This window comes from Mus caroli, chromosome 15 (assembly GCF_900094665.2).
Source record: "Mus caroli chromosome 15, CAROLI_EIJ_v1.1, whole genome shotgun sequence".
NCBI classification, from domain to species: domain Eukaryota; kingdom Metazoa; phylum Chordata; class Mammalia; order Rodentia; family Muridae; genus Mus; species Mus caroli.
Window position 1 is genome coordinate 79,290,985 of NC_034584.1, and position 14,133 is coordinate 79,305,117.

A 14,133-nucleotide genomic window follows, 5' to 3' on the forward strand; every position below is an offset into this window, starting at 1 on the left:
AAGAAGGCAATGGTCTGCACCCTTCTTTGCCCTGGAGGCTTGCTAACAGGTGAGGTCAAAGTTTTTCCACTACTTGGGGCAGGAGTTGGGAGGGAGTGGGACTAGAGGGGTGGGGGAGGGAGGGGAGGGAAGTGGTCTTGGGAGTGGGTTTGCTGGGGAGATGGGGGCAAGGGTGAAGGGTGGGGTGGGGATGGGGGTGAGGGTGAAGGGTGGGGTAGGGATAGGGGGTGGGGGTGAGGGTGAGGGGGTTCGTGAGGATGGAGTGATGGAGGTGGTGATGGTTAGCAATAGAGCTCACTCTCCCTGAGCCATGACTGCTACAAGCACCTCCTCTCAAAGGGGTGACATTAGAAGCTCTGCGCACACAGACACACAGACCAAGTCGGTCCTACCCTCAAGTTCCTTGCTCCATACTATAAAAGAAGACAAAGCTCCAAATAGCACAAAAAGGCCACACAATGAATCAGAAACACTGATGCAGGGTACAAGCTTCCAGAAAGCCCTGCTGCAACCCATCTCAGGGGTTGGAACACTTCTGTGGGCCAGATGACTCGCTTTGCCTGGCCAGGCCTGACCTGACCTTCAGGTGACTCTGGAAAGACTCCATGACAAGAAAAACAACAGAAAACAAGAAAAACAACAGAAAACAAGAAAAACAAGAAAAAACAGAAAAACAACACAGTCATCTCGTAAAAGGCAGGAGTAAGCAAAAATAAATAACAGGATGGCAGCGACTCTGTCCATGGATGTTCAGGAGGGAGTTGTCTAAAGTCAGCTCTTTATCCTCCAGAGAGCCCCCACCAAGGGTTTTGTCATTTGTGTGATGCAATTCTGGAGACGCACTGAGTAACATTTACAACATATCTAGGAAAATGCAGCAGACACAACATTGTTGGAAAAATAGCTCCTGGGGTTGGAGACACAGCTCTGGTTAAGAGCACTGGCTTCTCTTGCAGAGGTCCCGGGTTGGATTCCCGGCACCCATCTGGTATTTCACAACCATATAGAACTCCAGTTCCAGAGGATCCAGTGTCCTCTTCCGACTTCTATAGGGCCCAGGCACTCACATGGTGCCATAGGTGTACATGCAGGCAAATACTCATACATAAAACTTTTTAAAATAAAAATAATGTACAAGAATGGCTTTAAGGCCTGGCATATAGCTCAGTGGCAAAATCCTAGCTTGTGCCCTAGCTTGTGCGCCTGAGTGCCATCACCAGCACAAAGAGGTAAGTAGGAAAGTGGGTGGAGGGGAAGAGATGGGAGGAGAGATGGATAGATGATAGACGATAGACAAATAGATACATAGATAGATGATAGATAGATGGTATAGATAGATATATAGATGATTGATAGATTGTAGATAGGTAGATGATAGAGATAGATGATAGATACATAGATGATGGATACATAGATGATATATATAGATATATGGATGAGTGATAGATAAGTAGATAGATGATTAATAGATAAATGATAGAGATAGATATATAAATAGACGACTGATAGATTGATAGATAAATAGATGATAGATAGATAGATAGATGATAGATAGATAGATAGATAGATAGATAGATAGATAGATGATAGATAGATGATAGATAGATAGATGATAGATAGATGATAGATAGATAGATAGATAGATAGATGATAGATGATAGATAGATAGATAGATAGATAGATAGATAGATAGATAGATGATAGATAGATAGATAGATAGATGATAGATAGATAGATGATAGNGATAGATAGATAGATAGATAGATAGATAGATAGATGATAGATAGATAGATAGATAGATAGATAGATAGATAGATAGATAGATGATAGATAGATAGAATTAACATGACCTTAAGGACTTGGTAAGGTACTAGCCTAGAACACATAGCCTCTATTCCATTCTCACCCCTGCTAAACTAAACACTAAATAAATAAATAAATAGATAGATAGATACATAGATAGATAGATAGACAGACAGACAGATAGATAGATAAAAAACAAGTAAATAAATAAATGTAAATTAAATTGAAATGGCTCTAATGAATAGGGTTATGGTTCGGCAGCAGAGAGCTTGCCCACTGCCCACAGGACCTCGGTTTTGACACACTTCCACCTCCAGCACCAAAAAAAATTACATCAAAAAATTTAAATACATAAAAATGTCACTGTCGTCAGCAAGAAATAGACTCTGGGAGGGGATGAGCTGAGTTCATGGGGCAGCCACGGACTCTGCATCTATGTGGGCCTGGACACGTCTCTCCAAGTCTCTGGGTCCATTTCCTGATGGCTAAAATGGAAGTACTGAGGCATAGTGGTTAGAGCCTGGATTAGAGGTAGGGAGCCTGGCAGGGCATGGCTGTGTGCAGCGGGCTGGCTTTGTACAGTTTGTGCTCTTACACCTTAGCTATGGCTATAGGCCTGAACCACCGTTTTCAGCTTGGTTCCATCACCACTACAGCTAAACTAACAAACTAAGTGCTAACTAAGTAGATGAATCAAAGCAAATCAAATTAAAATGGCTCCATGAAGACTGCCTGGGAAAGCGACATCTTGGGCTGGGGAGGTGGCTTTGATGGATACAGCACTTGCTGTGCAAAAGTGACAAGCAGAACCCAGGTAAGAGCCAGGCAGGCGTGAGGGCTGCCTGTAAGCCTGGAATTCAGGAGGCAGGGACAGGGGTCCCTGGGGCAGAGGGGCCAGCAGGGCTAGCTGGAATAGGTCACTCCGAGCTCAGTAAGAGTTGTTGCCTGAACAGATAGCGCATCAAGAGATAAAGGACACCCCCAATGTCAACTCCAGGCCTCTTTGTGCATGCATACCCACATACACGGAGCACTCACACACATGTGCCTGCACACAAGCAAATATCACATGCACACACACAAAAGAACGCATGACCGTGTCGAGAGCCATTCTTTCATCCATCAGTGCCAAGGACCCAGGACCATTGTTAATCCGAGATCTGTTATCAAACAGATAAGCAGGAGATTCCCACATTCTAAAGGCATCCAGAAGCCAAGAGTAACACCCACCTGTAATCCCAGCCCTTTGGAGGCTGAGGCAGAAGAATGGAGAAGAGGAAAGCACCTGTGTCTGGGGCAAAAATGCCACAGGGATCTAGAAAAGAGGAAGGACAGAGGATCTGCTAGGGCAATGAATGCATTCAGACCATTTAACTAAGTATATGGGCCAGGACTGTACTGGAGACAGACACCAGGTCCCTGCTGTGACCATCAAAGTGACTGACTGGCCACCTCCTCCAGCATCACCAGAACCTCGGGGGATGCCCAACTGAGGGAGTGCCACAGATACAAAAGAGAATGTGCATACCTGAGATGGCAGGAGACACTGCAGAGAAACAGGATAAGCAGGAAGGAATGGCACTGAGACTCCAAAGGAGTTGGTTTTGGACAGGGGTTAATATCTACACTATACAAAGAACTAAGAAACACTAAACAATAGAGCACTGGCGAGCACACTTGCCTCCATGCCTCACAACCTGAGTTCACTCCCCTGGACCTGCATGGGTGGAAGGGAGAACCAAGCCCTAAAACACACACAGAATCAATAAACCAGTCAATAAATGGACTAGTAGAACAAGCCGACAGATCTCAAAAGATAAAGTACAAATGACCAACAAACATATGAAAGCACCTCTATCCTTCAGAGAAATGATATTAGATTCTAAGTCACCCTGGTCAGAAAGGCACCCAGGAACTGACAAACATGGGTGAGGATGTGGGCAAGAGGGAACTAGCACTGCTGTGTTGGGGAATTAAATCAGTCCAGCTACTGTGGAACTCAGTATGTAGGTTCCTCAGAAGGCTTTAAAAAAAATAAAAAGACCTACTTTATGACCCAGCTACGTTAAGTCAGCACGTCACAGAGACACAGCTCAGTAGTGTTTCCTGCAGCACTATTCACAACTTCCAAGTGTGGTGCTTTGAATGAGAACGGCTCCCATAGGCACATAGATCTGAATGCTTAGTCACCAGGGAGTGGCACTATTTGAGAAGGATTAGGGGGCGTGGCCTTTGTTGGAGGACATGTGTCACTGGGGGTGGGCTTTCAGGTTTCAGAAGCCCAAGGCAGGCCCAGTGGCTTCTTTCTTCTTCTGCCTGTGACTCTGAGGGTAGAACCCTCAGCTACGTCCCCAGCACCACGTCTGCCTGTGGTGCCACCATGCTCCCCACCATGATGATAATGGACTAAATCTCTGAAACTGTAAGCCAGCCCCCAAATAAGTGCTTTCTTTTGTAAGAGTTGGTTTTGGTCATGGTGTCTTCACAGCAATAGAGCACTGACTAAGACACCAAGTTACAGAGCCAACCTTGGTGCTCATCCACAGAGAAAATGGACCAAAAGAATGGAGTTTATACACAGAATGGTATTTTTTTTCAACTCTAAAGAATGAAGTTTGCAGAAAATGGATGCAACCAGAGACAGTCATATTAAGTGAATTCAGTCCGTCTCAGAAAGACAAATATTGCATGCTGTCTCTCATCTGTGGGTGGTGCTCTTTACAGATACATAAAGGTATATGTACAGATGACACAGAAATGGAAGCTAAACTGTCTAGGGAAACAAAGGACCCTTGTTGGAGGGGGAGAAAGGGAAGAGGTGTGGGGTGTGACATGAGGTGCCTGCGTGGGAGTCCTCCCTGTGTGACTCTATGGTTGCTAACAGAAAGTGAAGGGGTGGGCACTGACTGTGAAAGAGAGGAATTGAATCTCAGCTCCCAATTGCCCAGGCAACAAGGGCCATCCTACAGGAAATTAGAATAAAAGGCCATATACAAATGAGGTAGGCTGCAGTTAGGGGAACACCAGGTCTGCCCTTGAAGCAGCTGAGGGGTAGGGAAGGATAGTGTGCAGCTGACGAAAGAGGAGCCCCCCCCACAAATACGCATACACAAACACAAACACATGCACACATATACACACAGAAACACACATCCACACACAAGCACATACACAATATACACATACATACACACCCACACAAACACATACACAATTACACACACAAACATACACACACACACATACATACACTTATACATACATGTTCACACACATACATGTTCACACAAACACACACATATACACATATATACACACCCACACAACACACCCACACAGATATACACTCACATACACTTACACAGAGTGGTGCCTGCCATGAGGAGATAGAGCAAGGAACACAGGAACAAGGAAATTACTGAGGTGGAGGAGGCAGCAATGAGTGAAGACAGTGGAGAAGGATAGCAGTCTACGCAGAAGAGAGAGCAGAAGCTACAGTTTGAGCCCACCCTGCCATAGGTGTGTGCATGCACCTGCCCACCCTCCAGACGAATGCCTAATCTGTCCTTCCCCCATGGGTCAGGGCACAGGTCGTCTGCGTTTCCCCTGGCTGACCCCACCTTGAAAGTGACTCCTTATTCACCAGGGTGGGCAATGGAAAAAGAAAGGCATTGTGTTCTGGCTCACTGCCTTTTCCACGTGGTGGGGGAGGGGCGGATGCCAGTGTCTAAAGTCCTGATTGATAGTCTGTGATTATGACCCAGATTCAGAACACCCAGGTGAGAGCCGGGTTCTAATGTTCTATATGATGAAGCCAACTCGGCGGGCAGGGTAGGGCTGACCCTGGAAAATGGAATCTGTGAAAACTGAGCTTGGAGAAGGGACAGAGCTGATAGATCATCCAGTGAGAACAGATTCCTACCTCCGGGGACCACCATCTCTGATTCCCTCAGACAGTCTGAGTGGGAGGAAGGCTGACAGTGTGGTCAGCTCCGGCTACACAGGGACACAAATGAGCAGAGTGACACAGTCAAAATCCTAGGACACAGATGATGCCACACATAGCCTGATGCTGACTGGGTGACCCTGATATAGGAAGGGGTCCTAAATCCCAGACAGGAAGTTATATCTCAAAGTGCTAACTAGAGTCCCTTGTCCTTGGCTGGTATATGTGTGTGTGTGTGTGTGTGTGTGTACCACACTCACAATAGAGCATCAACCTGGGAAAGAACAAAACTATAAAAGCTTTGAGGTCACAGAGACCTTGTTTGCATTTCTGCTTCTGCCATGTCTGGCTGTGTGACAGACATGTCTCTGGGACTTTCTGATCTCTTATTTCCTTGTATGCAAATAGGGGAGTGATTTTACCCACAAAGCCAAGGGACTTCGAGTTTCATCCCTTACACACCTAAAAGACAGGTTGCTTCCCCACACAGCAGTACTCTGTGTGGGCTACTAGCCATCACGTGCAGCTTGTACCAGGTGACTGTGCTGTGGCTGGAATGAGGAATGAGCCTTATAGGCTCCCGTAATTGAACACTTGGTTCCAATTTGGTGGTACTGTTTGAGAACCTTGTGGGACCTTTAAGAGGTGGAGCTTTGATGGAATAAGCATGGCACTGGAGCAGGCTTTGAGGTTTGGTAGGCTGACCCCACTTCCTGTTCTTTCTCTCTGCTTCCTGTGTGCAGATGCAGTGTGACCAATCAGCTTCCTGCTCCAGCATGAAGTCTCTCTGGAACGATAAACCAAAATAAATCCTTCCTCTCCCAAAGGTTGTTGGATTTGTTTGTTTGTTTGGTTGGTTGGTTGGTTTTGTTTTGTTTTGTCAGTGTCTTAGGGTTTCATTTCTATGTAGAGACACCATGACCAAAGCAACTCTTACAAAGGACAACATTTAATCAAGGCAGGCTTACAGTTTCAGAGGTCCATTCCATTATCATCATGGTAGCATGGCCCCGTCCAGGCAGACCTAGTGCTAGAGAAGGGGCCCAGAGTTCTATATCTTGATCCAAAGGCTGGGAGAAGCCTTTTCTACCTGCAGCCAGGAGGCGCTCTTCCTCACTGCGCAGTTGCTTGAGCATAGGACTTCAAAGCCCACCCCCACAGTAACGCACTTCCTCCAACAAGACCACACCCACTCCAAAAAGGCCACGCCTCCTAACTCTGCCAGTTCCCCTGGGTCAAGCGCAATTAGGGTATTCTGTCTTAGCAACAGAAAAGTGAATAATGCAGGCAGCTGGCAGCCACCTGCAGTTCTGACCGCTGGTGAGTGTGCCGCTGTGGCCTCCTCTGAGTTACTCTCTTTCCAATCACCCTTTGTGCTGGTGAGGAAACCGAGGCACTAGGAGGTAGCATCATGGAGTCTAGGGTCACACAGCAGCAGCATCAGAAGATACTGGAAGCAAAGTCTGAAGCTAGACCCCCTTTGAACCCCTATGCTCTTGGACCTTTAAATACAACTATTTATGCTCTTGGAACTTTAAATACAACAAAAACAACTATTTGTTATTGCAGAATGGTTTTTGGGATCAGCCAATGATGGACTGCATACAGCACAGTGGTCCCACAACTCTTGGGTATGTGGGAGATGCTACACCAGGCGTGTACTCTGTGGTGATCACACAGCAGTGATGTCACCCAACAAAGCAGTTCCTCACATGTGTGCCTGTCATTAAACAACACTCATCGGTACTTTTAAAGAGAAATCTCAGATGGGCGTCTATCCAAGATTTGGAATTCTAATCCCATCTGTGTTGTTTATGAAATTAGAGCCTCTCTTTCTCAAAATCCCACAGGGAGTTTATGTAAGGAAAAATTTATAAGATTCCCTCCCCCCCGCCTTGAGAAAAGAGCAACATGCAATAAACAACTTTGGAATTCCTCCCAAGTGGCAGGAAACCCGGCTATGGTCCCAGCATGCTTCAGAAAGCTCTGTAGGAGTCAGGTGTATGGTGCACACTTTTAATCCCAGAACCCAGGAAGTAGAGGCAGATAGATCTCTGAGTTCAAAGCTAGCTTGGTCCACTAGAAAGTTCCAGGCCAGCCAGGGCTATGTGATAAGACCTTGTTTTATTTTTCTTTGTTAGTTTGTTTTTGTTGTTATTGTTTTCAAGACAGAGTCTCACTATGTAATTCTGGCTGTCCTGGGATTGCTTTTGTTTTGAAAGCTCTGTAGCTAGGCCTCGGCGATTATTAACAAGCCAAGGAACCCTAAGTAGCTATTATGGTTTGTATATGCTCGGCTCAGAAAGTGGCACTATTAGAAGGTGTGGTCCTGTTGAAGTGGGTGTGGCCTTGTTGGAGTAGGTGTGTCACTGTGGGTATGGGCTTTAAGACCCTCATCTTAGTTGCCTGGAAGCTAGTCTTCTGCTAGCAGCCTTCAAATGAAGATGTAGAACCCTCAGCTTCTCCTGCACTGTACTTACCTGGGCACTGCCATCATCCTGGCTTCATGACACTGGACCAAACCTCTGAACCTGTAAGTCAGCCCCAATTAAATGTTGTCCTTATAAGAGTTGCCTTGGTCATGGTGTCTGTTCACAGCAGTAAACCCTAACTAAGACAGTAGTAGCCGTTGCTGATAGAACAGGACTGGGTTTACCATCCACATGTGTCATGATGGGGCTGTGGAAATATGGAGATACCATCTATGGTTTAGCCACACCAGAGATCAAGCAGCCAAGCCAGGAGCATTGTGTTTCTTCCGTCATCTCAAGCATTCTCATCCCTGCCTAAGCCACCTGGACTACATAGATAGTTTTTCCCAGAAGACACAGAAGCCCAGGCAGGGGTCAGCCCTAGGAGTCTGTGGCTTCTTTATCTGCTTGTGTAGCCAGGAGGTCTGGTTAAGTTATCTGAGGCGTGGACAGCCGTGTTGCTCATACACTGTCCCTCTCTAGCCAGCTATATTGGTTTCTACTGCTGAAGTCACTGTGTCCTTTAAAGGATAGCAGGACATGGAGGAATCCGGCTGGAGCTGAACTGAAAGAAGAATCATCAGTCTTACCCAGCTACAGCCCTTCAAGCTATGATAATGACTGGCCTGGCTAAGTGTAACTATTGGTGAAATGGTTGCGTGTATGTCGTGGGGGTAGCCAACTGCCGTCTGATTGGATTTGAAGTCCCCTCTACAAGAAGCAACATGTCTGGTACTATAAACCTGGATGAGTCCTGGCAGCTGGGAAGATCACAGGCCCTAGGGGGGAACTCTCTACTGTTATTTTGTTAAGTGGACATGTGGTCCAACCGCCTCCTAAATATTCACGTTTATAGCTACAGACCAGCACTGCTAGTTTTTGCAGCAGGCCGTGGTTAATGGAGAGATTCATAACAGATTGTAGTCCTGAGAAAAGAGGTGAAGCGGAGTGCTTGGCCCTAAATAAGTCATCTGTGTCCCCACCCCGCTCCAAGGCTCAAGGAACATCAAGAAAGAGCAAGCAGAAGGAACGAAGAGGCAGAAGGGGAATCCTGTTGCAAAAAAAGATTGCTTCTGGGGTTCAGGGAATAAGAGCAATTACTGCTCTTATAGAAGGCCTGGGTTCGGGTTTGCAGCACCCAAACTGCAGCTTGCAACCATTTGTAACTAGTTCCAGGAGATCCTATGCTCTCTTCTAGTCTTCATGGGTTCCAATCATATACCATGTGTATGCTTGGTACCCACAGGAGCCACAAGAGAACACTTGCTCTCTTGGAAGTGGAGTTACAGACCACTGTGAGCAGCCATGCAGGTGCTGGAACTGAACCTAGGTCCTTTGCAAAAGCAGAAAAGTGTTTTTAACCACTGGGCAATCTCTCCAGCCTACAAGAATATTTTCACAACCTACAGCAACTCAAGGAAAGGATGTGTGCGGGGTCTGAGTCTTAGTCTGCATTTATTCTTTTCCTAAATATCTATATGATTCTGTCTGGCCAGATTCTTTTGTAAGTGTTTGTAGTAAGGAAATTTAAACTCACTGACATTTTGAGCTTTTGTGAATATCTGACCTTTTAAAACTCAGGGTATCCAGAGGTTTCCATCCTCATTACCCAGCAGTCAGAGCATTTATGAAGGCTGCAGTACACAGCCCTGTTCATGAGCAACGGGATTCCTGGAGTTTTTAAAGCAGATAAGGAAATAAGTCAACATTTTTGTTTGTTGGTAAGAAGCTGATGGTGTGTGCGCGCGTGCAAACACACATATATAAATAAATGAAAGCATCGGCGAGAATGGCGGTGTTTGGCTAAGACTAAAGGCACATTGAGAAGGAAGGCGAAGGAATTAGATGTTGATACAGTAGGCGTTTCAAATGTCACGCCTCGGTGGTAATGGGAAGGAAGGGAAAGAAGACAAACGGCTCCTTTAGAACATATCAATTTATCATTTTCCCATTGGCAAACACTGAAAAGAGCAAGCGAGACTGTATGCTTTTCCTTGAGAGCTGCCCTTTGGTTCCCAGAGCGATGGAGTTTGGTCTGATGTCAAGGTTACTATGGAAACGATGTATGCTTATGAGCAGCAAAGCAAATAGACATATAAGACTCGGGTAAATCATTAATTCATTAATATTATTACTGATGGCGTCTGGAGAGACTCACATATTCTGTCTTTCTTCCAGGCTCTCAAAAGTTTTCTTTCATCACAAAACAAACACTTGGAAGACCACTTTATGGATAATTATTCCCTCCTTGCCTCGCACTCCAGAGATGAAGAAGGGCTTGCTTTTGGATCTTTAATGGATCAAAGAAAATGGTAAGTCAGGCCAGAGAAGTGTGCTTCACAGGTTTTCTTGCTTGCTTTTTTTTTTTTTTTTTTTTTCATTTTTTAATTGACGGCTGTGGTTTCTGTAGAAGACAGAAAATGCATTAGGAACAGTTTGACTTAAACATAAAACCCCTTCACGTTCGACAAACAGGCTTGAATAGGAGGCAAGCCCCGTGGGTTTCGAAGGAGTCTTTCCCCGTGATTAGAGTCATAGCAATGGTGTAGGAGGCCTATGAGGAGCTAGTGAGAGGTGCCAGCTTCAGGTACCGTTAGGACGTAAAGATGGCTTTAAGGGCTGCCAGCCACCATGAATCTCTGCATGCCCCCAGACAATGTAGGATGAGACTGGCCCTTCCCCAGAAGCCAACTGTTGTGACAGCCAGAAGTATCCAGCTTTCTGTTATTCCAGACCAGGAGGCTGCAAGACGTTGGCATTTTCTTCTCTGGTGATCACAGCAGAGATAGGCAGTGATGGAGAAGCAAGCGTTGGGCCAGTTGGACCTCCTCCCCGTCCATCTGGCTCTCTTGGATCCAGACCACCCTACCCTCACATGCCTCATTTCTCACACCTGCCTTCTTCCATAAAACCCAAAACATACCCATGATCACGGCACCTAGTTTTTTCTCCAGTGAGGAGAAACTTGGAGTAGTAGAGTGGGCTGGTCAAAACACTGCATCCATGTGAACTACCTGGAGCTCTGTCTGTCTTACTGTATGGCCTGAGCTGGTTGCTTCACTTCACTGTGCCCTGGCTTCCTCTTAACATGTGGTCCTATCACCTACCTGCCCAGCTGCTTGAAAGTGTGGCACGCATGACTAGTGTCACAACAGCAAGCGGAGCAGAAGCCAGTGAAACTGTTGGCAATTCACCCCACCCACCTTTTTGTTTTTGGCCCCCCTTCCAGACGCACATCTTCCGGGCCTCCATAGAAACTCACATGAGAAAGGGTTCTAGGCTCCATCCAGTGTTCCCCTCAGTCTGTCAAGCAGGACGAATTACTGAAACCACTGTGTTCCCTCTCAGGGTGAGCTTGCTGAGATGGGGTTGTCAGGTTGACACTTGCCCAGCATGTAGCCATCAGGGAAGGAAGGAAACCTGTGTGGGGTGACAAAGCCCATTCCTTACTTGCTGGAAGGTGCTACAGGAGAGAGAGACACTTTCAGGAAGTCCCTCCTCCTGCGGCTTGCCCTGTGTTCCTCAGGTCACCTGGGAAAACAGCTGGATGCAGAAGCTAGCCTCATCTCCCAGAAACTACAACTGGAAAGGTCCAGGGTGGGACCCAGCATACTTGGTGTAAAGGTTTCTGATGCTGTGGCCTTCGGATGAGAGCTGAAGCATTAGGTCAAGGGTCAGGGTGACTGTTTCATGGCAGCTACATAGCCCAACAGTCACTGGAGCCCTAACAAGGACAGGGCTAGAGGGCTGGGCTCCCTCTTGGCTTGGGGTAGAGATCACGTGACTCAGCAAAGAGGGACCACAGCATTTTGGGGCCTAGGTCCAAAGTATGACATTTTTAAGAATTATAGTCTCCTTTCTAGCTGCTGCTTCCTTAGCCCTTCAGTGAACTGCAGCAGGAACCTTCTCAAAACTGTAGACATTTCAGAATCATCGAGTCCTAGGGTGCAAAATGAAAACTCACTCGTGCCCAAGTAGACAGCCTGTCTGGACTCAGTGCACACACAGCTCGGGATTGTGGAGGTCAGGGGTTAAGCTTGGCCCCCACTCCTTCTCTGTCTCATGTGCAATGATTCCAAAATCCTGTTCCCTGAAGGAACGGATGCCAAGCCTGGTTGTGAATCTGAGTCACAATGGGAGCCCTGCATGTCCACATCAGGCCTGAGAAAGACACAGGATGGTTGCATGACAAAGGATCAGGGGCCATCTCGAGGTGTCTGCATACTGCCCAGCGTCACCCCAGATTCTGCCCCGATGGTTCCCAAGAAGGCCCTTTCCTCTGGAACCAGGCCTCCCATGACATGAACGGGCTCGTTCCCATTTTAGCAGGGCTGAATTCTAACTGACACATAGAACAGGTTCCCTAAGGCAAGGGTTCTTGGGCTTTGTCAGTCTCAGTAGAAATGTGATTTATAATATATTCCTAGTCACCAGACACTCCTTTCCCAGGAATGAACACTTTGCACAGAAACAGGCAGTCGACTCCATGCCTTGACCCCACATACAAACGTTTCCTTAGCAAAGGAATGAGACACGGGGGCTTGGGGTGTTGTGCGACAGATGACTTCCATTAACTTTTGAAGTCGTCAAACGCTTTGGCTGTGGATGGAGCTCTTTTACTGCCTGTGGGGAACTCTGGGCCCCAGACCATCACTGTAGAGACCAAGGTGTGATACTGCACACTATTATCCCAGCACTTGAAAGGTAGAGATAGAAAGATCAGGAGGGCAGGGCTGTTCTCTACTGCGAAGGGATTTCAAGGCCCACCTGGGCTGGGTAAGACCCTGTCTTATAAAGCAAAGCAAAATAAAAAGCTAAAAATTTTGAAATTACAACAGGACAAGAGTAACCCATGGGCCGCTTCAGAGTTTTGTGTCTGGAACTGAAAGGGGGTGGGGGGAGGGGGATGGGGGGTGGGGATATAGCTTGGTGGCAGAGTGTATGGTGCAAGGTTCTGTCTGAGAGAGAAAGAGGCAGACAGACAGAGAGAGACACACACACACACAGAGACAGAAGAGAGACAGAGAGGTGGCAGGAGGAAGGAAGAGAGGGGGGAATAAGGGAGAGGTGAAAAGAGGGAGGGAAGGAGCTGCCTTTCTTACCACTTTCTTTGTAACAAAAGAAAAAAACCCAATATTTTTCACTCCTTTAATAATCAATGTGAATGCAGAATGACGGGTATCAGGAATCAGTCCGCACCTCTCAAGCAAGCTTCCTTGGGGACCCATTGGAAACGTCACACACAAAAAGCTGGTGGAAAGCAGGCAGAGTGGCCTGGCTTCTCTGAGCAGCCCAGGGTTAAAATTGCAAGCTCGTTTTGCCCGAGATAACCAGTGGTGCTCTCAGCCGCCTAAGTGGCAGGAGCCGGTTTGATCTCTGTAGCAGATTGCTCAGCAGAAGTTAAGCAGTTGGGTTTTTTCAACAATGTCTCCATATCATGAAACTTCCTAAAAATCTCCAAGGGGGAAACCTGAGCTGGCCCAAAGCCAGCCCGAGTGTCACTAGGACAAAGCTTCCCTTCCAAGATATAATTAGGGGCGCTAGGCCTTTCATATTTGACTTGACAAGAGTCTTTTTCTCTTTGTTCTGCCTGCTACTCGGGGCTTTAGCAAGCCTTTACCGTTTCTTTGTTAAAAGGGATAGCTGGGGGGTACGTTATATAATAATCATCGTTTAAAATCAAATCCGCTCAATACAAATGTGTACGCGTAAAGGATGATACTGGTTTTGCGGTGTGATGTGTGTCTCTTTCTTAACTGGACCCAAGTTCTTTTCCCAGAAACACCGAGGGAGGATGGATTGACCATAAGAAGCCCAGGATAGGGCTGGTGAGATGGCTCAGTGGGTAAGAGCACCCGACTGCTCTTCCGAAGGTCCAGAGTTCAAATCCCAGCAACCACATGGTGGCTCACA